We start from the raw sequence: 22,946 nt of genomic DNA, 5'->3' as shown, positions 1-22,946 counted from the left end.
GAGGTCAAGAGATGGAGACCGTCCTGGCTAACATGGTGAAACCCTGACTCTTCTAAAAATACAAAAAATTAGCCAGGCCTGGTAGCACGCACCTGTTGTCCCAGCTACTCGGGAGGCTGAGGCAGGAAAATGGCATGAACCCACGAGGCGGAGCTTGCAGTGAGCTGAGATGGCACCGCTGCACTCCAGCATGGGCAACAGAGTGAGACTCTGTGTCAAAAAAAAAAAGAATTTAGGATATAATACATATATCATATAAAATATGTGTTAACTGACTGTTTATGTTATCAATAAAGATTCCAGTCAACAGTAGGCTATTAGTGCTTAAATTTTGGGGGATCCAAAAGTTATATGTGGACTTTCTATTGCAAGGGGTGGGGTGGGCTGGGCTGTGTCCGTAACCCCCAACTTGTTCAAGGGTCAAATGTATTGTGATGAAGACAAAAGATAGAGATAACAACATAGATTATGTTCATCTCAGAATCAAACAGCTCTGTTCTGCCTAGGCTCCCAGGTCTGGAACTACACTTCTTATCTTGCTGGGAGAGATGAGATTAAAAAGCAAAATTATTAACTTCCTGAATACCCTAGGCTAGAAGTCTTGCTGTTCTCACATATGTTTCTGACTATTGTCATTAAACCAGTGGGTGGATTCAAAACCAACCCTCAACCTTAAAGCTACCTTCCCCAACAAGCTTTCCTCTCCCCTTCTTTTTTTCTGTATAAGCTCTAGTAACTTTTTGTGTTCTGCCAGCAAGTTGATGAGATATTTCTAGAGGAAAAAAATTAAAACACTTGCAATACTCTTCAAGAGAGAGGTACCTTGCTGTAATCCACTGTCTCCTAAGGTGAGGTCTCCTCCTCAGTTCATATAGCTTCTTATATCTTTTTATCTTTCATATTGAAACTAACCCAATAATTCCATAGATGCGTTTTTTTTTTTTTTTGATAAACATAGAAATTGACCCTTCTGTTCTTAAAGCTTGAAACTTAATATTTGATTTATCTGAGTTCCTTCCTTAGGAAATGATCTTCAGTCCTCTCAAAAAATAAAAATAAAAATAAAAAAGTATCAAAGAATTGAAACTCACCAGATCACCACATCCAGACTATGAGATGCCAGACCCCTGACTCATCATGATTGTTTCCTGGCCCCTCCCTGGTTCTTGTTTTCTTACACATTGATACATTCCTCCCTGCTATGTAAATCACTAGGTTTAGCTGCTCAGGGAGATGGATTTGAGACTGAATGCTCATCTCTTGCCCACAGCACCCGATTAAAGCCTTCTTCCTTGGCAAAATCACTGTCTCAGTCATAGGCTTTCTGTGCAGCGAGCAGCAGGACCTAGATCAAACCCCTGCCGTTTCTGTAGCAATATTCCTTCAAAAATTCTTAGGTGACCCTGAAATCAACAAGTGGGGACCTCCGTTGTAAGTCAAATATCAAGGCAGATGAGTGACTTTAGATTTGAGAAAAAGGAATTTAGGATAAGGATTTGGTTTATTTGAAAATTTGCCTGTTTGCTTCTGTCATTGCCCTTGAAGACAATGCTTGGAGAACTTTAAAAATAAAACACTAGAAAAGATTTGGGATTACTTCTTTTTATTATGTTGGAAACACCAAAGTTCAGAGAGGCCCATGTGATCCGCCTTTCCTCCTCAATCTCTATTTATCTGTTTCAGGAAGTTGAAACATATAAAGTTCAAGAACAAAAAAAAGAATCACTGACTTCAAAATGCTTTACATTGTTACATAATCTTAAAGCATGATTACATTGTCATTTAATCTGCCTACCTGCTCCATAACTGTAAAAGTCTAGTTACCTTATCCAAGAAGGCAAAGATACATTTACAACCAAAGGCTTCTCCCTCTCATTTTAGGTAATGAGGTATTTAACAATTTACCAGACTGCTCTTTGTTAAACTGATTATTAAATGTTGTTGCCAATTTGCCAAATAGCATTATTGTCTGTTTTTGCAACAATATCAACCAAAACCATGTGAAATGCATCTTTGTTAAGAGCTTGGCTTACAGTCATTGATCTTGGTTAAAGTTTTGAAAAAGTAATGTGGGGACAATGGCCGATTTGGAAGTGGAATGGAATAAGACTGAGTGTGTCTGAGGTTCCTATTTGGTGGTTTCATCTGGTTTAATTTTTAGGTTTATTTTTGCTTTTTAATTCTTCAAACAAAGCAATTGAACTTTAGGGCTTTTTCTGGCAAGATCTGTATTTGCAGTTCCTTGTTAAATTTCTGTTTTATTGGTTGTGGGTTTTACAGCTTTCCCTCCACCCTCTTTATAGCACCTTGGGTAGTTCTAAGCACTGGGACTGGGTTATTAGGATTGGAGCCTTTCTTATGAGCCAACAAGGCATGAACTGTGAGCATTTTCTTCCATGGTGGGATATTCAGACCTGCTAGTACAGTTACATAACTGGGAACACATTGACACAGTTAAGGTTAATGACCTAATAACAACAGAAGGCACTTTTACAGACAAATGTGTTGTTGTAATTGTTGCAGCAATAACATATTACACATGGGTGTTCCATCTGCCTTAGCACCACCCAGCCTGAGCACCATTCAATAGGCTGACTGGGAGAAGGAACACTTTGCTTTCAAATAGCTTAAACAACATCACTAGTGAATTCCTGAGTGCCAGAACACCTGTCATAAAGCCTGCTGAAGCAGAAAATATCAAGTCCACAGCGTTTTCCATTTCTGCAAGACTGGGGATATCAGTTTGCCTCCGATTTTATTCTGTGTGCAATTTGCACTGAGAGTTAAGTTGACCTTTGCAGAGGCAATACCTACTCTTTTAGGTCACTTAATGAGCATCAATTAACTAATTACTTTACCACGAATGACTAATGCCTTTACTACAAACCTCTAGTAAATTAACTAATGGAAACAGGACATTGTGACCTCAGCCATTGTGCCTCATTTGCTACCCAAGTAACATGTTAACTTAAGGGCCCTGTGAATACCTTGGAGGGCTGCCTTCTGTAGTCACGGGGAGCACTCTTCTGAATCTCAAGGTGAAATTGATCTTTCCATAAAAACGTTTCTGTCAACTAAAATGGAATGAGAAGGGTTTTCCCGAGAATGCAGTTCCTATTTTGGAAAACTATCAGACTGTCAGGATGCCCTTAAGTACTCTTAAGTAACTCACTTACTGGCACCCTGAGGCCTGGAAGAGTTAACACCCCTTTTGCACTGAGCTAGAGCCACATCTGTGACATTGGTAAAAGTATTTTTTTTACTATCCCACTTCCTAGATGGAGAAACTACATTCTGAACATAGGAAATGGTGAAATTCACACCATAAATTACGTTATAATAAAAACTAATCTAGGCGGGGCACAATGGCTCATGCTTATAATCCGAGTGCTTTGGGAGACTGAGGCATGAGGATCACTTGAGACCAGGAGTTTGAGACCAGCCTAGGCAATATAGCGAGATCCTATCTCTACACTTAAAAAGAAAAAAAAATGAATAAAAAAGGAATCTTGTTCTCATGAAGCACAGTTTCAGAGAACAAACAAGAAGTGAGGACTGATGGGGTCAGAGGAGTGTCTAAACTGGAAAAATGGGTATCAGCTCCAGCCATCCCCTTTAAATTCCTTTTTAAATTATCGTTCTCCCCCTCTTCCTTTCTCTTTGTAAGGTTTTATTCTATCTTCTTGCCCGTGACAAATTCTTTTCTATTTACTGCTTAATGTGGTGGCCTGAAGATGAGTCTGTATTGGAGTAGATGTGGAGAAAAACACTCCATGTCTGAGAGGTTTAATCATTTACCCGACATGCTACTGATATTTTAAAATGTCATGCTCTTCTGGTTAGAGTTTCCAATGTAATGTGACCCAAATCAGCCCTCTCCAGTGTGGTGACACATCACCTCAACATGGGGCAGGAGGCAGGTGGCTGCGTCTGGGCACCCAACTGGGTGATTCCTCCAGACGTGCTCTCCCTGTCTTCCCCTCTGGCCCTCAGCAGGAAGCCAGGGTCTATTTGAGCTGTTGCTGCAGCAGCCATGTGCATACTTTGCCCAAGAGAAAAAAAAAGAAAATCCTTGCTCTTAAACTTAGATAAATTATTCTAACAAGAGAACACAGAATGGCTCCTTGGCAGGTGAGGACCATGTTTGTGTGAGATCATGTATTTTTCATTTAGCGTTTCTCCAACAGTTTACTTACAGGAAACCCACAAATAGAATGTCACAGTCCTGGGGAACTGTTTCACTAGTATTTCACTGAATACCTGGGAACTGAGAAAGTATGGATGAATCAAACACAGTGCAGATCACAGCGTCAATGAGCAAATTGTCTAAAAAAGGAGTTACAGATGCTAATTCTAAAGCCAGATAGAAAGTTTAGACAGAGAGACCCTGGAGTGCAAGAGAAGGAGCAGTGACTTCTAGCTTGGAGAGTTCAGGAAGAAGTGGGAAGAGGTAGCCACTTGGAGGATTCTGGAAGGCCAGTCCTGTTTGTGTTTGTCAACTTGGGCAAGACGTCAGAGGATCTGGGCAGAGGAGCAAGAGGAGAATAGAAAGGAAAGACCCCACATCTTATTGGGTGCAGAGGGTTTTCATTTCTTCAATCGGTAACACAGGTCCTATGGCAAAAGACTGATCACAGCTCATTTTCTGCAATATCGACATCACTTTTGCTTTCTCCTGACACATGTAATGAAGTTTGAATCTATTCTTCCTTCCAGAAAGCTCTAAAAAGTTTCATACGTGTATTGTAAGGAGGTTTAGTGAAATTAGTTGCTTTGCGATGGCTTGTTCTTTGCTCAGCTCCCTGTGCTGTTGTAAAGTACCAATGCATAACCACACAGCAGTAACAGTTACCAAGAGAATTGCCTCCACAGCAATGTGGCCAGATGGTACTGAGCCATCAGGCACAGCCCGAGGGGCAAGAGGGGCAAGGTCTTGGCATCTGCTTCTTTGTAAAGGTAGATCTGCCGGGAGCACTTGCTCCTGGCCCATAGGAAGTAAGAACTCTGCACCACCATCCCCAGGTACACCTCTGAGTCATAAGTCTTGGAAAATTTATAAAAGTCATAAGTCATTAAAATTATGCAATAGGCTTTGGGACAAACGAGATGTTGGAGAGAGTTATTCTAAAATCTGAAAGAAGAAAGCTAGTTTTAAGAAAAAAATCAGAAATGATAGTTACATCTTTGAATATTATATTTTTAGGAAAACGCATACCCCATTTGAGAAGGTTAGCGACCTTGGCTTAAAGCGCTGTTTATGTTTAACATGAGGAATTGACTGAAATGTGCTTTCATAAGCATTTCTAGCACCATATTGACAACACTGGCCCACAGACAGAATAAGATGTGGTCTTCCTATTGGACTAGGTTCGTAAGAGCATTTGTTCCTTAAATAACTCTAGTCTAGGCCAGGCGTCGTGACTCACGCCTGTAATCTCAGCACTTTGGGAGGCTGAGGCGGGTGGATCACCTGAGGCCAGGAGTTTGAGACCAGCCTGGCCAACATGGTAAAACCCCATCTCTACTGAAAATACAAAAATTAGCCAGACAAGGTGGCAGGCATCTGTAATCCCAGCTACTCAGGAGGCTGAGGCAGGAGAATCGCTTGAACCCGGGAGGCAGAGGTTGCAGTGAGCTGAGATCGTGCCACCGCACTCCAGCCTGGGCGACAGAGGGAGACTCCCTCTCAAACAAACAACAACCCTCTAGTCTAGCAGAAACCCATAATATGTTATCAGTTCTTCAACTCCATGAATGCTTGGATCCACATATCTTCCAGGATCTTTCCCTCTTGAGTTTGATTCTGGCTGAACTTTCTCTACAAAAGAAGTCACTGAAAAAGAGGCAATGCTTCAATAACTGCCGTTTGTTAGGGGAACTTTGTTCCCAGTTGTAATTATTCTGCTTCAAAATAGCACAACAGCACCGGGTGAGAAAGTCATCCACAAAATTATTTTTTCCATCCTCCTGCTTGATGGACAATTGTACTCTCTAAAAAAGAAAAAAGAAAAAAAAAACATCTTATTTAAAATTGTATTTTGCCATTGCTCTAGCCAAGAATGTCTTCCTAACACTTACCTTATTTTTTTTCTGTGGTGGTCAATTCCATAATTCCTTTTCTACACTTAGATGTGAATGGAGACTCACCACCAATATAATATATCTGTAAAGCTGAAGTGAGCAGCATTTGGAAGCCAGCACATCTATATCTGTTTCAGAGTCATAGAATATATCCCTCAGCTACCACCTCATGGTACACAGATGGTCACAAAGGGCAGAGGTCTCTACATTATCTGAACTTTGCCAGCCCTTCCAACCTCAGCTCCTACTGTATGCTCCTTGTCCCTGCCATGCCCCGACAATGCCAGCCAGTACTCCCGAGGCTCTCAGAAGGCACAGGATGTTTCCAGCTTCCATGCCTTTGCTTGTGCTCTTCTCTCCATTCACCGTGGGAGCACTTAAACGCAGCTCAAGAGCATGTGATTGAATTTGCGCAAATCCATGATTGGGTGTGGTATGCCAACTCTCACCAAAAGTCAAGTAAGTCATATATATTACAGGTTTCGCTGTCAATAATATTTCTTGTGGAAATTATTACATACCTTAACATTTTCTACTGTAGATTAAGTATATCGCAAAGACTTTCAACTTCTCTGCTAAGAATCAAATTTTAATTTCTTTAGTCACCTCTTGCCTCTCATTTATCTATCTTTGAATAGATCCATCCAGGTTAAGGTTCAATTCTTCTGACCAACACCTTTAGGAGACTATCCGACGCTTAACACTATAGTGTTAAGATACTTTATATTTTCTGAATCACAGATCAGGTTGAACAAGGATTTTGTATATCATATTTGTGTATAAGAGGCAGTCTAAATTATACAGTCTAGATGCTATTAGAATTTCTTGAATATTATAGGAATTTGGGGACCACAGTATAATATCGTAATTGGAAATAGGATTGGCCTAGAAATTCTGAGACATATGGTTTCCCTGTCATGTTTCTGAATCTTATTGCTATATTTTCTTTTCTTTTGTTTTTAATCTCACTACCTACCACAGAAAGAGGATTTTTTTCCCAATGTACATGGCTACATAAGACGTTTCAAAATCATACAATGTTTCATTCAACAAATATCTAGAAACAATGCAAGTTTTTTTTAGTAGATTCCATTCTACTCCAATTCTCTTCTTAGTGGATGAAAACAGTCTTAAGATTTAGGAATCCAGTTACCCAGACACACAGGGGATTTACTGAACCTAAATACCACCCAGGAGCTCTAATGGGAGCTCCCAGCCTCAGCACCCCATGCATCAATTGGCAAACAGACTTCTTTCAGTGACTAAGGCACAACGACCTGCTGTTTTCAATTACTTCTTGCTTGACAAATGCAGTGGAGGCTACTCGCACAGTTTTTGTAAACTCCAGAAAGTGAAGGAAGACATTCTCAGAAGTATTCCCACTGTGGGGAGACTTTCAAAGGCATCTGTCATGACTGTAGGGGAGGAACCTTGGAGGATTTTTTGCGTTAATAAAGACATCTTACAAGGACACTTGCACTTAGGGCCCCAGAGTTTCTTCAAAGTGGTTTCTGTTTTTGACTTCTCGCTCATCTGTATTAGAGCCAAGATGTACATCAGGGATCTCAGCACATTTATGTTTTCTAAACCTTCTGTACGCATCAAGAAACGTAGTTTAATGGCTTGTCGGGTATGTTAGTATAGGTTGTTTGTTGTTATTTGTTTGGTCCATTGCATCTTAAACAACACAATAAAACATTTGTATTGTCCCTTCTGAGAATGCGCTGCCAAGTGGATAAAAAGTAAAAGAGACAGAATTAAATAACAAAGATATTGACACTCTCCTGTAGACTCTTTGTTAGACTTTAGCAACTTCTATGAGGGGATAATATGCTATTGATCTGCCATTAGCATGATTTTAAAAGGTCTTATTTATTTAACTGTGTGCATTGAAAAAGATTCTTTTTCTATCTTACATAGTAAGTAATACTGAAAAGAAAACATAGCAATAAGATTTAGAAACACGTCAGGGAAACCATATGCCTCAGAATTTCCAGGCCTATTTCTAGTTATGATATTGGATACTGTGGCACTGCCTGGCCTTCCCATGTACCAGATGGAGCAGGGTCCTGACTTGGCACACACCGTGATACCTCATGAGCCTACAAACAGCAAATACAGAGTGAGTTTCCCAGCGTAGAATCCCAGAATCCCAGAGTTGGAAAGGTTCTTAGAGATGGCAGAATGCAGTCATCTTTTGTTTTGTTTTGTTTCTTAAATAAGATCTGGGCCCCGGGAATTGATGTCACTTGTTCAAGGATAACTGATTAGTGGCAGACTTAAAGCTAGAGACCCAAGCTCCTTACTCTCAGTCCAGACGTATTCCACTCAGTGCCGCACATTCACTGCTTCTTTGGTGTTCATTGCTCCCAAGAAGCATGGGAACTAACATTCTGGCTTGGTCTCATAAAGAAATTCAGTGAAAGACAGAAAAGCCTGTCATCCGCTGCTATCTCAGCACCAAAATTATCCCCACATCTCCAGGATTTCCTGAGCTACCCACAGGGACTAGGCAGTGGCACTGATCACTGTTGTTACCAACAACCCTTCCTCATGGATCTCTGACCCCGCACCCCCAGCAAACAGGATTGCCACATGGAAATGATAAGTAGAATTGTTATGAGTAAATGGTAGTAATACTTGTAACCATAATTATGGCTAAAGCAATATTGAGTATTTAGAATATATTATATATAATGCCAATCACATGCATTGTCTCATTTAACTTTCATAGCAACTTCGTGAAATGAAATACTCTTATTATCCTCATTTCCAGATAAGAAAAATGAGGCCTACACAGATGAACTTGCCTAAGCTTATATACCTAGGAAGTAACAAAGCAGGGATTTGAACAGAGACCATCCACATCCAAAGTTAGCACCTTCCTAACTGTGCTTATGAGATGGACAGGGAGGGGAAGGTAGGTGAAAATTTCAGGGGGAAAAAACAGTGTATGCAAGAGCAAATCCTGTTCAAGGAACTACAAGGATTCAGTGTGCCTACAGCCCAGGGTGAGCGCGGTGAATCCAATGGCTAAGGCCTTGATTAGAAAGGAGGAAGGGAGTCTGATCCTGAGAGCAGCGCATGGGAGTTAGACTTTGTCTCAGGCAGGAGCATCAGGGACAAAGAAAAGAAGATCTAGTAGAATATTTGGGAAACAAAGTTACATAGAACCTACTGATTTGCTATTCATCTGTCTAAATCACCTTCCACATGACAAGAAAAGTTTACTCCCTATACACATTGGTAGTTTTTCTTTTAAAAGATATCACAGCAAAAAATATCAATAAAGATATGTGACTGACCAACTTGACCAACACAATGAAACCCCATCTCTACTAATAATGCAAAAAATTAGTCTGGCATGGAGTCCAGTGCCTGTAATCCCAGCTACTCTGGAGGCTGAGGCAGAAGAATCTCTTGAACTTGGGAGGCAGAGGTTGCAGTGAGCCAAGACAGAACCACTGCACTCCAACCTGGGTGACAAGAGTGAAACTCCATCTCAAAAAAAAAAAAAAAAAAAAAAGTGACTATTGGAGATGGAAATAATTTTTCAGTTTTTTTCTTAGTTTCAGTCTTGGTTGTCTTGGTTCTTTCATTCCACTTCAAATTCAACAAATATTATAGAACAGACATGTGTTATTCAATTAAACCCAGGTTTCATTTTAACATTGATTAGATTTTGAAAGCAGGATTGTCTACATAGAAGAACCAATGAGTCAGATACAGCTAATACGCTTCCAAACCTTGGAGCAGAGATGCTGTCTCATCTAGGAGATGTTTCATTCCAACAGGGAGATGGCATTTTTCATATTTTTCTTGATTATTTTCTTTGCAAGATTAACATGAGTAATTGAAAGAGACGTTGGAATTAGCATATTGAGGGAATTGTTTATTATTTATGAGATAGAAATCACACTCCTATATAACCAAACTCATTAAGGCTCACATAATGTTTTTTCCATCTTCTGCAGACATAATTCCCAAAACAAGTAAGTAGTTTACACATCCCCAAAGTACATGAAACTCTCTGAGACCCAAATTTATTATCCAGGAGTGGATGGCCTCGTCCTGACCTGAGCCCTTTCTCCATCCCAGCAGTACTGCCCCAAAACATGCTGCCAGAAATAATACGTGGGAAATAGCCCTTGCAAATTGATTTGCACCTGGCCCCAACATAGGGGGACTTGGTTGTTCCTGCACATGGAGCTCGGACCCGGTAATCAGCTCTGTACCCTCTCATTGGTTCTGCCTGTCCCATTTGTGCCCTGTTTGGCATCTCTAGCCAGTTTCCCACTGTGTCCCCTCCCTTGGCTTACAATTCTCTCTGCCACCCTTCCCATCATTCAAGCCCTTGCTCTGATGCTTGAGGATTTCTTCCTCAGTAGGCTCGAAAGACGAAACACAACACTTTGCCCTTCATCCCCTTCCCTGGGTACTGTTACCTCGCCAGTTTCCTCACCAGTAAGATGCTCCTTCGAGGGTTGAAACAGTGAGCAACCCTGCTGTGCTCATGGCAATGATATGGACAGGAGACGGAAATACTGAGGAGAAGAGGGTGGTTCCCTGGCAAAGGCCCTACCCTCAAGCCTGGATGCCCGTGGCCCTAAGTGGGAACAGGCATTCCTGTTTTTGCACTCAAAAAAGTGCCTTTTGTCCCACCATGCTCCCTATCCTGTACCCATATAAACCCTGAACCCCAGGCTCCAGAAGCAGATGAGGAGACGATGAGACAAACATGACGAACACCAGAACAGCGGGGCAGAGAAGGAGAGAAAAGAAGCAACGTCCAGAGGAGTTTGGCTGGGGACAGTTGGAGAATCAGCTGCTGGACGGCCAGACTCCGGGAGAAGATCATCTTCCCACTCCATCCCCTGTCCAGCTCCCATTCCATCCCACTGAGAACCACCTCCGCCACTCAATAAAACCCCCACATTTATCCTTCAAGTCCGTGCGTGACCTGATTTTTCTGGGACTCTGGACAAGAGCTCAGGGTACAAAAAGCTATCACACTGGCCCCCTGTCCTTGCAAAAAGGCACAGGGTCCACTGAACTGGTTCACCCGTAAGCCACCCGGGAATGGCAAGGCTAAAAGAGCGCACTGTAACATGCACTGACTTGGGCTTTGGGAGTCGCAGACACCCACCCCTGGATGCTGCCTTGGCACCAGAGCCCAAAAGCGCTTGCCCGGTTCCTGCACCTGCCTGTCTGTATGCTTACCCTCCAGTAAGGGGATTGAGTCCCAGGCAGCCAAACCGACAGCCCCACCCCTGTCACACGTCCTGCGAGGTGGGTGCAGGGACCTCCCTTTTCAGTAAGTTCCAGGTGAGTCTTAGCCCTCCACCAGGCAGGGATTTGGGTTTGTTTGGTTGACAGTGGTGTCACCAGTATCTAGAACAGTGCTTGGAAGACAGTCGATGTTCAATAAATATTTTTGAATGAAAAAGTGAATGTATTTGTGTAGTAAGTTCTTAAGAAATAAAAATTTTACATTTAAAATTAATTAAATATATTTGTCTTTTCCCCTCAGGTGCCTGTTTTGGTGACACGATGAGAAAATTATTAACACTTTCAAATTTATGAAACTATTTTCACAAATGCATATATCTACTTAAAATCTGTATGTAATATATGTGCACACACATATAGGTGTGTGTGTGTATATATGTGTGTGTGTGTGTATACAGCCAACTCTTGAAGGGTTTTAACTGCACTGGTTCGCTTACACACAGATTTTCTTCCACTTCTGCCACCCCTGGATAGCAAGACCAACTCCTTCTTCCGCCGCCTCCTCCTCAGCCTACTCAATGTGAAGACATCCAGGATGAAGACCTTGATGATGATCCACTTCCACTTAATGGAAGTAAATCTGTTTTCTCTTCCTTATTTTCTTAATCACATTTTCCTTTTTCTAGCTTACTTTATTGTAAGAATGCAGTATATAATACATATAACATACAAAATATATATTAGTTGACAGTTTATGTTATCTGTAAGGCTTCTGGTCAACAGTAGGCTATTAGTAGTTAAGTTTTTGGAGAGTCAAAAATTACAGGCAAATTAGCCACTGGGCAGGAGGTCAGCACCCTTAACCTCCACATTGTTTAAGGGTCAGCCATATACAGAGACGGGGAGAATAAGAGAGAGAGAGGGAGAGAGAGAGAAAGAGAGAGAGAGTATTAAATTTCACTGGGTATTTTTTATGTACCTGACACTGTAAAATACTGTGTGTGTATTTTCTCATTTAATCTTCATGATGTTCTTCTTTTTTTTTTTTTTTTTGAGACGGAGTCTCGCTCTGTCACCCAGGCTGGAGTGTAGTGGCTGGATCTCAGCTCACTGCAAGCTCCGCCTCCCGGGTTCACGCCATTCTCCTGCCTCAGCCTCCTGAGTAGCAGGGACTACAGGCGCCCGCCACCTCACCCGGCTAGTTTTTTGTACTTTTTAGTAGAGACGGGGTTTCACCGTGTTAGCCAGGATGGTCTCGATCTCCTGACCTCATGATCTGCCCATCATGATTGTCTAGTCATGACAAAACTTTGTGCCAAGTATCATTATCCCAATTTTTTTTCCAGACTAAGAAATAAAGGCTGGAGATTTAGAAACCTTATCTATATTCACACAAAGATGACATTTATATTTAAATTTTAGATTTAAACTTTTAATCCACCATAAATTTATGTTGATATGAATATAGCCTATCTTGTAGGGGTTATTTCAAGTTCATGGCTTTTTGGCTCCAAAATCCATCAGAACTGCATGGAAGACTACCCACATACACACACACACACACACACACACACACACAAACACACACACACACACACTTGCCTATATGCAGAGAGAGACAGAGTATGTGTGAAGAGAATCAGTATCTCTCATCAGATTCTTTAAATGGTTCATAACCTGAAAATGATTATAAATCATAGGTCGAAGAGACGATTTTGTTCTAAATGGAAAGCCCAGTTTTCCTAATCTTGTGTATTAAAAACCGTAAGTTTCCCTCGTAATTTAAAATGTTATCTTTATAAACAACTAGAGCTCTGACGTCAGGAAGACTTGGTATTGAATCACAATACAACCACCTCTTGGCTTTGTGATCTTATGCAAGTGACTTGACCTGTCTGAGGCTATATCCACATCTGTAAAATGGGATAATACAGTATCTCATAAGCCTAGTTCTAGGATTAAATTAGGTCATACATGTAGGGTACTCAGCAATGAGTCTGCTTCATAGTAAACCTTCAATAAAAGCATTTATTAATATAATTCCCATATATATTGTGTTCTGGTCTTGAATTTTCTGTATCACCCACTTATGTGGATATGTTTGCCTATTACTCCAAGATACGAATATTTAAAGGGTCTTGGCTTTATTGCCAAATTGCTTTCAAGGAAGTCCATACGAATTTACATCTGCATCCCCCATAGGCAACCTATCAGTGCCACATCTCCCCCTCATCAGCGTAGTGCATTCTGATCTTAAAGAATCTTTGCTTATTTGATGGATGAAAAGTCTTATGTTCACTTTAATTCATGTTTTTTAAAAATTTATTTGTGTGTGTGTTTTTTTTACGTGGGGTCTCCCCCTGTCACCCAGGCTGGTATGCAGTGGTACAATCACAGCTTACTGCAGCCTCGAACTCCTGGAATCACGCAATCCTCACACCTCAGCCTCCCAAGTAGCTGGGACTAAAGACACACAAAACCATACCCGGCTAACTCTTTAAATTTTTTCTAAAAACAAGCTCTTTCTATGTTGCCCAGGCTGGTCTTGAACTCCTAGGCTCGAGCAGTCCTCCCACCTTGACCTCCCAAAGTGCTAGGATTTCAGGAATGAGCCACTGCAAGCAGCCCCATGTTTCTTTGGTTACTAATGAGGCTTTCCATTTTCCCCAAGTTTATTGACAATGTATATTTCCTTTAAGTGAATGGCAGAGATGGCTGTTCTCCCCTTTTATGGGAATAGCAAAGCCAGACACATGGCTACAGGATGCAACACATTTCCCAGTCTCCCTCGATGAGTATGCTTACATCACCAAATTCTCAACAAAACAATGTGTGCAACTTTCATCTCACATGAAGAGGAACTGTTTTCTTCCAACTGGCTAGGCAGATTTATCCACAGCCCATCTTCAACCATGCAGATGGGGAAAATGACTTATGGTAGGGAGAAGCAACAATCTAGAAGTCATCCAGGTTTCTGCCTGTGAGGGAAGGAGTTGCCCTGCCATCCTGGGGCACTCCCTGGAACAGTTAGATGAAAGAGATAGAAACTTCTGTGTTCTTTAACCTGCGATATTTTTTAAAAGTTTTTTTTTTTTGCTACAGCAGCTTATTTTTTGTATTATTAATAAATATCCTTTGTCCATTTATTCATTGGAATATTAGCACTTTTTACTGATTTGTGGGAATTCTTTGCTGTATTTGAGGCAAACATCTTTATGTAGTCAATTTCATTACGCTTTTTTGTGTGACATCTTCCTTTGCATTAGCTCAAAAAATTATTTCTGGCCAGGCATGGTGGCTCACGCCCATAATCCCAGCACTTTAGGAGGCTGAGGCAGGTCGATCACCGGAGGTCAGGAGTTTGAGAGCAGCCCGGCCAACATGGTGAAAACTCGTCTTCACTAAAAATACAAAAATTAGCCAGGCATGGCGGCAAGCATAGTGGCAAGCGCCCAGCTACTCGGGAGGCTGAGGCAGGAGAATGGCTGGATCCTGGGTGGCAGAGGTTGCAGTGAGCAGAGGTTGCAGTGAGCAGAGGTTGCAGTGAGCAGAGGTTGTAGTGAGCAGAGGTTGCAGTGAGCAGAGCTTGCAGTGAGCCGAGATCGCACCACTGCACTCCAGCCTGGGTGACAAAGCCAGACTCCGTCTCAAAAATCAAACAAACAAACAAAAAACTTCTTTCCTATATAGACATTATATTTATTCCTTTTTTATGATTTTCAAATTTCTTGTTGAATTCATTGATCTAGCTGTTCTTATTACATTGAATGAATGGATGATAAAATATTTCAACATCATTTTCCCAAATAATTCATTTATTCTCACTTCTCAGCACCATTTATAAAACAATGCCTCCTTTTCCTGATAACTATGATGCTATCGTCATCATACTGTATATATCAGTTCTCTATTTTAGGATCTGTTTCAGAATTTTATATTCCGAATCACTCATCAGTCTCTTCTAGCACCGGTTCTACATCGCTTTAATAATTGTAGCATAAAGTTGGGCAAATCTCTTTTTATTGCTGTGGCAAGGTGAGTCAGGGCAGTTGCCACAATGTTGTAAAATTTAAAGAAAGCATTTTATGGAGAAACCATATAAATCAAGGATTAGCAGAGAAAGCACATGGTTCCCTGTTCTCTCATCATTCCACAGAGAGGTGTTCCAGTGCAGGGCACTGCTGGCACACAGTGAGTGGGGCTGTGATCTAAAAGGGACTCTGCCTTCCCTACCCTACCTGGTTATAGCACAAGCATAATATCTGCTTTACATATGCATGCGCCCTGTACATTCACATTCATGCTTCTTGCTTCTTCACTCTTATATCAACAGAAAATCACATAACATATCATCAATTTAATAGATGTTGCAAAAGCCAAACAATTTTAAACTTCCTTTTATTTAAAGAAAATTCTTTTTTTTTGAGAGTCTCGCTCTGCCGCCCAGGCTGGAGTGCAGTGGCTGGATCTCAGCTCACTGCAAGCTCCGCCTCCCGGGTTTATGCCATTCTCCTGCCTCAGCCTCCCGAGTAGCTGGGACTACAGGCACCCGCCACCTCACCCGGCTAGTTTTTTTGTATGTTTTAGTAAAGACGGAGTTTCACCGGGTTAGCCAGGATGGTCTCCATCTCCTGACCTCGTGATCTGCCTGTCTCAGCCTCCCAAAGTGCTGGGATTTAAAGAAAATTCTTTAATCAACTAATAGATAGTCCCTAGACATAAAGAATATTTAAGAACAATAGCTAGTCTCACATTAAACTGCTAAAAAACACAATAAGGCTGGGCGCGGTGGCTCATGCCTATAATCCCAACACTTTGGGAGGCCAAAGCTGGTGGATCACCTGAGGTCAGGAGTTTGAGTCCAGCCTGGTCAACATGGTGAAACCCCATCTCCACTAAAAAATACAAAAATTAGCCGGGTGGTGGCACACACCTGTAATCCCAGCTACTCAGGAGGCTGAGGCAAGAGAATTGCTTGAACCTGGGAGGCGGAGTTTGCAGTGAGCTGAGATCGCACCACTGCACTCAGCCTGAGCGACAGAGTAAGACTCCATTTAAAATAATAATAATAATAATAAATAAAAACAAAAGTAAAAGCTGGAGCATTCCAGTTTAACTTGGAAACAAAACAATGGTACTCTTTTTTACCATTATTCTTTAACATTGTTCTGGAATTTCTAGTCAATGCAATAAAACCTGACAGAAATAAGACATTATTATTAGAATTATAATAATATAAAGATATAAAGATATCAATATTTTTAGACAATACTCAGCATTTTCCAGGTATAAAGCTATGTTGTTTAAAGTCTGTCTTAGTCCATTCAGGTTGTTATAATAAAATACCTTGGACTGGGTAGCTTATAAAGAACAGGTCTGGTGTAGTGGTTCACACCTTTAATCCCAACACTTTCAGAGGCTGATGTGGGAGGATTGCTTGAGACCAGCCTGGGCAATACAGTGAGATCCCATCTCTACAAAACCAAAACAAGGCGGGGCACGGTGGCTCACGCCAGTAATCTCAGCAGTTTGGGAGGCTGAGGTGGGCAGATCACCTGAGGTCAGGAGTTCAAGACCAGCCTGCCCAACAGAGCAAAATCCTGTCTCTACTAAAAATACAAAAAATTAGCCAGGCATGGTGGTGGGTGCCTGTATTCCCAACTACTTGAGAGACTGAGGCAGGATAGTCGCTTGAACCCAGGAGGCGGAGGTTGCAGTGAGATGAGATCACGCCACTGCACTCCAGCCTGGGCAACAAGAATGAAACTCCATCTCAAAACCAAACCAAACCAAACCAAAACAAAAATCCCTAGAATTTACTTGTTATAGTTCTAGAGGCTGAAAGTCCAAGATCAAGGCACTGGCAGATTGAGTGTCTGGAGAAGGCCACTTCCTCATACATGATGATCTTCTCACTTTAATCTCACGTGGTAGAAAGGGCAAGGCAACTCTCTGGGCCTCTTTCATGAGGGCCTGAATCCCATTCATGAAAGTGGGCCCCTCATGACTTCATCATCTCCCAGAAGCCCTGTCTTCTAACACCACCACCTTGTTTCAACATAGGAATTTTGCAGAAGTTGGAGGTGGGGCACAAACATTCAGACCACAGCAGTCTTATCAGAAAAGATACACAGGTAAATGCAAATAAGATGATTTTGGGAAAGAAAGCTGATTCCTAGAAACCAGCCAGATTATCCAGTGAATGATGATTGAAATCCCAGATTGTCAGGCTGTGAACCAGTCAGAGCTGAAGACACCTCTTCCATCCTGGGATGGACTGTGGCCAGAATTCAAACTCAAGCTCTGGGTACTGTCTTTCCCCATAACTTGAAACCACAAGGTGCCTGCAGTTGACCACTCCCTGAAGACCTAGCTTCAAAACTCAGACAGCTTAGTGTCTAACTCTGGTAGTGAACATATTCTCCATATACAACCACTCTCATGCCTACACTATAAAAAGATAGAGTAGCTGATGGGGAGAGGAAGTCTTCCCCTGGACACAGCATCTCGGTCATTTAGCCCTCTGGACCCTGCACACCTCACTGAGGAATGATGACAGAAGGGAAGAACCTGTGCCTTCTCTTGTTGATCTTTGGTGTGGACATTCCCCAATAAAGTCTGTTCCTTATAGCCATACTTCCTGACATTTGGTTAGTTAATGTCACCTGCATTTTCACCTTTAGCCCCCAGTACGGGACAAATTCTGTTCATTCTAGTTAAGGCTTCTGGAATGGCCCAGCTCAGGGTAGGAGATCACTCCTTGCGTGCAGCAGGGGCTGGTCACCTGGCTGAGTGTGATTGTGGTGCCTACATCACAGATCACAGGAGCCCTTGGCATTGGTTTCTATAGGAATGGAAGACTGAGGGAGATAAGACTGCCTAGGATTCAACCCCTTAGCCTTTCCTCAGGAATCTACAGTTCTTTTGAGAGGTAAGGGTAAAAAAGGATGGGAGAAAGCCTCAAAACTACACTTCCATCCCATCCTACCCCCAATAGAAGTCCATAGTATCTTATTTAGGATTCTTACATCATATCCTCTGTAAGTAAACTTGGCCTGTGATTTCATGTCTTTATTTAAAATGTTGATATTTTGTTCATTATGGATCTTTTTGCACTAACTTTGAGTTTTTACAACATGGCATTTAAATGGTATTTATTCTGATTACTTCACTCTAGTCTCTACACTTCCTGAAATTCTCAATTAGGCCAAGTCCTCTTTATGAATTGGAGCAGCTTTCCATCCCCTCTCTGAGGAGGTGAGTCTCCCCTGACCTGGAGAACCCATAATGGCGTCCCCAGAGAGGGGTGAGGATCCCCCTAAGCAGTATCTCCACCTCCTTTCACCATTTCTAGCCCTATGACCAGACTCAAGCCAGAACTCAGACTGACCCATCTGGTGAGTATGTCCTGGTTGTTTAAAGTGGGCATGATGCTAATTGGACTGGCTTCTGTGCTCGTCTGTTGTTAAATATGTTGGCTCTTACCCAAACATGTCTAATCAATGTCATAATAGTATGTCAAAGTGATCAGCATTTTTCTTTAAAAAGTCTACTTGATGTCATTGATATGTTGAATTCTCCTACAAGAATTGTGTTTGTCTATTGCTAATTTGACTTGTAGCAGTTTTGTCCCAAGATAGATATATATTTTTTTTCACAATTCAGCTCATAAAGTTCGGAAGAAGACATTCACAATTTCATTACCAACTATAGTTTTTTAAATTGGAAATCTACCTATAAAACTGTCTGGACTGGATGATTGTAGAAAACTTGAAATATAGAGAAATAAACAAAGAAAACCATAAAAACTCCCTATAATCCCTCAGCCAGAGACAGGTCTTATTAACATTTTGGTTGTATATTTTATGAAAACTAAGATTACAAACAATACAATACTTTGTATCAGCTATTTTCCTTATCCATCACACTGGAGAATCAAAAGAATTATCAGCTGTCTGAAGGTGGCAAATTGCTTAAGAGACACATGAGCACATTCTCTGAGCTTTGGAGGTAAAATCACCAGAGAACCGAAAACAGAAAGAGTCAGGGATGGTGGCCTTTTGGGATGGGTGTTCTGGAGTGAGATTGAAGGGGCAGTTTATTTCTTATTTTGCACCCTTCTGTTGAATTTTGAATTTTAATGTGTTTATATGTTTCTTCTTAAATGATAAAATATTTATAATAGATTTTTAAAATATATACATGTTTGAATATTAATAAAAGAGGTACAGGAAAATATGGAGAAAAGATGGATGAATGTATTGGACTTCAGGGTTCTACATATTTACATTCATATGTAAAATATGTACATGCCACTTCAGAACATATGTCAGGAGCAAGGCTATGGACATACATGATTCTTTCATTTTATTCACTAATTCATTTATTTTATTTTTAGTAACAGTAATACATATAATTGCAGAAAATGTAAAGGATAGAGAAGTATCTGTAACGATCCTATATAGCCACATCTAAAGCCAGATTCTATTAACATTTTATTCTGTATTTTATCAATACTAAGATAACAAAGTACGTATTATTTTGCATCGTCTTTTTTCACTTAGTAAATACATTAGAAACATTTTTTCCAATGTTCATAATTATTTTTTTGCATTACCACTAGTAAATGCTTTCACAATAATCTGTATGCTATAACTGACTTTAAAAACTTCTTGTTTATGTGGTTGTTTTTTCCTTTTCTTTTTGCTATTTTGTCAGGTTCTGTGGATAGATGGCTTGGATCTGTAACTTACTAATTGTGCATTTGTGAGTAACTCACCTAACGGCTAAGCCTGAGTAGTCTTCTTTGTTTTTTTTTGTTTTAAGACGGAATTTCACTCTTGTCCCCCATGCTGGAGTGCAGTGGCGTGATCTCAGCTCACTGCAACCTCCACCTCCCGGGTTGAAGTGATTCTCCTGTCTCAGCCTCCTAAGTAGCTGGGATTACAGGCGCCCACCACCACATCTGGCTAATTTTTGTATTTTTAGTAGAGACGGGGTTTCACCACCTTGGCCAGGCTGGTCTTGAACTCCTGACCTCATAATCCACCTGCCTCGGCCTCCCAAAGTGCTGGTGTTACAGGAGTGAGCCACCGCTCCCGGCCAAGTTTTATTTTTTAATTAGCCACTTACATAGACAAACACAGCACCTCATTTTAACTTATTTCTTTAATGACTAAAAAAGTTGAAGTTGCTCATATTTCCTATAAATACTACTTACTAGTACATTTTTGAGAATTATTCGTGTTTTGCCTATTTTCCTATTGGATTTGTCAGAGTATTTTTTTTGAGTTTGAAAATCGTTTTACATAGCCAAAAACTAGTAATTTTATGCCTTCACTGAAACCTTCACCCCATCTGGAGTTTATTGGGTGTTTGGCTAAGTGAATTTTATTGTTTCTAAGTAGTCTATTGCATAAGGCCTCTCTTATCAGGTGGAGATACAAACCTGGACCATTAGGGTTTTCCATCAAGTTTTAAAGTCTTCTAAGCACAGGAAGTCATAGAATTCAGTCATGAGCCAGAATTGATAAATATTACAAAAGAGTGAACATATTCTCTTAAGCCTAGACTTAGCTAAAACCCCAGGACAGCAACTTTTATAATTTGTAAACCACTTTTTCAAACTACTTAAATCCTTAAAGGTCAGACACATGGAAAGAAGCACAGGGTTCTAGCCTCTCAGGTGAGCAAACACAGATCAAATGTAACAATGTTTCATTCATTTTTTAAAAATTTCAGTGTTGACAGCTTCATCTCAAAGTTACCCAGTTTCTAAGCTACAAAATCAGCAACTAAATCGCCTTTTACTGGAGAGAACCTTGTTGGGGGTACACCATAAAGTAAACTCAATTATGGAGTACGTTATTTTATTATAACCATGGAACCCTTAGGGAGGCCAGAGAATGCTCTTGCTGATTAAAGGAGTAGAATATATAAATAGAACCTATAAATATAATATACATAAATGTATATGTGTGTGTGTGTGTGTATTTTTCAAACATAGAACCCCAGTACAACATCTTTAATTTATAAAGAAACCAAAGTGTAGGACTATAGTCTCTAAATATGTTTTCATTTATAATCTTAATAAAAATGTGTGTATATCTGTTTATGAATTGTAATTATGTACTATTTATTAAAGTTTAATGTACCTTGTAAAACAACACACGCTCAATTTTTTTTTTTTTTTTTTTTTTGAGATGGAGTCTCACTCTGTCACCCAGGCTGGAGTGCAGTGGTGTGATCTCCGCTCACTGCAAGCTCCGCCTCCCGGGTTCATACCATTCTCCTGCCTCAACCTCCCAAGTAGTTGGGACTACAGGAGCTTGCCACCACACCCGGCTAATTTTTTTGTATTTTTTAGTGGAGACGGGGTTTCACTGTGTTAGTCAGGATGGTCTCGATCTCCTGACCGCCTCAGCCTCCCAAAGTGCTGGGATTACAGGCGTCAGCCACCTCGCCCGGCCCACATGCTCAAATTTTTTAAATGATTTAATGAAAATAGGCATAACTAGAAATTCTGGTGTTCCTCTCCCTTACCCCAGTGGGTCATCTCAAACACATGCATGCCCCCACTTTGAAATCACCTACTTACAGTTAACTAACTCATCCATGGCCATATGCGGGGCAGAACAGAACTAGAATTATGGTCTTCTAGCCCCAGGCTGTATTTATTGCTGCTACATTATCCTGCTTCCTATCAAATATATACCCAAGTTAGAACTGGGCCAAGGTGAACTGGGTTAATAGTTTTCACTCTTGTAAAGTCTCTACTTTGAAATATCTTATAACCACAAATAACTGAACTTTAGATTTAAGGCTAATATTAAAGGCACACTTGTGCTAACTTAGAATCCCCCAAATTGACTTTAAGGTTATATCTGAGGAAAAGCTCCAAATTATTAATTTTCTGCCAGTCTACCATAACCCTGACTTAAACCTGTGGTGTATTCTTGGAAAGCTCCTCCACCCCTACCACCATATACTTCCTGAGCCATCTTTAAAAATTCTGAAATTATAACACAAAGAGATTTCTTTAGGAACATAAGTGTGTCCTCTTGCTCTTGAAGAAAAAAAAAAACCAGAGGTCATATTTTTCTCAATCCACGTATCCTCACAGTTGCAAATAACTTTACAACTTCATAAACTGAATTTCTGAAAAATGTCTAGTTTGATACGACCAGAATTCTCCTTAACTAAGTTATTAACTAAAACTGGAGGTTTTATACTTCAGAAAGAGTTAAGAAAAATAGAAAAGCTACAAGGTATAGCTTCATGGAAAGTCGTGATTTTGTCATTGGGATGAACACGAAAGGATTATCATCAGAACTCCAGGCACAGCATGTTCTTAGTCACTTAGCTCAAGCGTTTCTCAAACCGGGCTCACATTTACAGTCATTGGGCTCTGAGTTCTCTTGAAGGATTGTGTGGGCATCTGCATGTGCCTGCGTGTGCATGCACTTTCGAAGCATGGGAATCTGACCTATACCTGTGTGGTATGCATATCTGGACAGTCTGAATGGTCCTGTTAACCACAAGTGCTACCATTCAGTTTTCAGTGCTTGGCTTTACATTTAGGTCTGTGACTGCAGTGGTGCTGAATAGGGCTGGCCTTATTACTGTGGGCTAAATTT

This window comes from Piliocolobus tephrosceles, chromosome 1 (assembly GCF_002776525.5).
Source record: "Piliocolobus tephrosceles isolate RC106 chromosome 1, ASM277652v3, whole genome shotgun sequence".
Lineage (NCBI taxonomy): Eukaryota > Metazoa > Chordata > Mammalia > Primates > Cercopithecidae > Piliocolobus > Piliocolobus tephrosceles.
The sequence above is the reverse complement of the archived record's forward strand: the minus strand, read 5'-3'. Positions refer to the sequence as shown.